The following is a 2,694-nucleotide window of genomic DNA, read 5'->3' on the forward strand; positions in this document are numbered from 1 at the left end:
TTGCATGTGGTTTGGTAAGATTCTACACCAATTTTTTGTACCAGGCCTCTAAAGTCAACCTCCATTTTCTCACTTCTAGAGCCATATCTTACACATATGGACTTTGTTTATTGACTTCCATGCATCATCGAAAAGCTCTCAGAGTACCCTATTTAGATCTCAGGTCTTTTTTTGCATAATTTTTATCAAGTACTTAGAGATCTCAATTTTTCCCTTTTGGGCTACACGCAAATTTGGTCTCTATTTGTATTGAGGCTTTCTATTTTTGTATCATTTTTGGAGATTATCTTAAGGAGTGAATTATGTATAACAGTGTAAATATAGTGAGAGCAATCATCATGGACATGAAATGTGTCCTCATTTCTCACATAATATTTTTCAACTCTTCGTTGAGTGTGCATTAAAATTTCAAGTTGCCCCTCCACCAATAGAGATAGTTGTTGTACCTTCATTGATTGAGACCCTTATTCCTGTTAAGTAGGATAATTCATCTATTTGTCTTCCTGGTTAGGATTCCTATTTGACAAACATTGCTTCATTATTTGTGGAGTCTCATATTTTATATTTAGACGACACATTTGAGGTTGTATCTCTCTTATTTGATGACAATCATAGTACAATTGTTGTCACATCATGTTTGTCTTTGGAGCTTGTTCAAAATCAATTTCTATTGGTTCCTTGTGTGTCACCTTCTATTGTGATTGGACATGTACATGATTGGTTTGTAGCATCTTCATCATCAAACGACTTGGCGACATATGAGTAGTTTTTAGAGACGCCATCATATATTTGGATTTGGATTCCTACATCTTCCAGTTTAGGGGAGTGGCTTCTCATATCTCCAGTGGATTGGTTTCTTTTGAAGGGAAGCCATGTTGTTTGCAGGTAATGGATTTTTTTTTTCTTCAAACATTCATCATTGGCATAGGAGCTACTTCTACATTGGGGGGATTCTTATCCTCATTCTCTCTCTTATGGGGGGATATTCATTGTACTTCTATGACTGATTCTATACTTGAGGGGCCACTTGGAGTCCATCTAAGTCACATGTAGTGTCTTTTTCATGGCATCTCTCGCTTTTGGAGAGGGATTTTTTCTCATATGTTTTTTCTCATTTTCTCTATTTAGAGAGACCTAATTGGTGTGAGTTGCATTGTTTTGCATTGGTTTGCACACGAGAACCTAATCAGGCCTAGTTGTCAAGACTTATGTATTCATGGATGCGTTTTGCATTCATCACTAGCTCTTTAGTTTATCCCCAAGTTAATCTTAGGGGGGGTGTTGGAGTAATTTTAGGACAATTATCTAATTATTTATTAATTAGGTCCTTTAATTTCTTTTTCACTTGAGCTAAACTTAGGTGCTTTATTTTATCTAGGTGTTATGCTTATTTAGTCTAAGTTCACTTAGAGGCACTTCTAATTAGCTTTTATAGCTTGTAGTTGAGCTTAATTTATCTCATACTTTACATTGTTTTAGTTATTCTAATTTTAGGATTAAGGCATCTCTTGATTTCCATAAAGCAAGTCATGCATTCATTGTAATTGTACCTCCAATATTGTACCTTCAATATTGGATCTTTTATTCTTTTGTGCAATAATACATAATTATTTGCTTGTTATAGAGCATACAATCTTTGCTTGATCTCTTTTGTGTGATAGGTATTTTGCTTGCAGATGATTCTTGGCTCATGTGGTTGATCATCAACTTCTACATATATTTCTCTTATCTACCATTTCCAAGTGATCAAACTTAATTGTATCCCAAATATTTTGGCAAAAATTTGCATTGAAACCATCTAGACCCAACACTTTTCCATGTTGCATGGAAGATGCCATTTTTTTGGTTCATCCAAGGTAGCAACTTTTATGCACTCTTTATTTCCCTTGTGTCAAGAGTAAGGTATTAATTTTAGGTGGGTTCGTTGAGTTTTTTCAAAAATCTCTTTGTCCTCACTCAATAGATATTTGAAGTAGTCATACATTAATCATTGCATCTATTGTACATTTCATATTGGACCTCATCTTCCATTTTAAGTTTAATTATGTTGTCATACATATTTTTTATTGATTTTCTTATGGAAGATTTTGGTATTTTCATTATGTTTCTTAAGCCATATAATTTTAGATTTTATTCTTCATTTATTTTCTTTGCTTTTCATTCCAATATTTGAGTCATGTAGTCGCGTTTCTATGTCTACTTCTCTTCCCCTCTATTTTCAATTACAATTTGGCTTTCATATAAAGTTTTGCATTAATATGACCAAAGATAAGCTTTTGGGTTCATTATTAACTGAAAGTCCAATCTACTATTCTAATGTTTGAATGTTTTCTACCCCATTTTTTAGCATAATTCCCATTCCCTATGTTGTCATCTCAAACTTGTAATAGCTCATTGAACACTTTTAGACCAAAATGACTTATATTTGAAAGGGAGAGAATCTCAATTGGATTATCATTCAAACTAAGGTAAAAGTAGCCTTCTAAATGCTTATTAGGCAATATTTCCTAAAAGAGTTTGCAACAATGAGCTAATATATCCTTTTTATTGAGGAAATAATCTAGCTTTTTAATAATAAAGTTGGGACCAACTCTTTTATTCGTCCAAGTTGTTTGCCCTTTACTATTGAACATCCATTAACCTATGCAATTGCATGAGTTCTAAAAATTTCTTATTGGATCTCTAGTGTAAATG

Source organism: Cryptomeria japonica, chromosome 1 (assembly GCF_030272615.1).
Source record: "Cryptomeria japonica chromosome 1, Sugi_1.0, whole genome shotgun sequence".
NCBI lineage: Eukaryota > Viridiplantae > Streptophyta > Pinopsida > Cupressales > Cupressaceae > Cryptomeria > Cryptomeria japonica.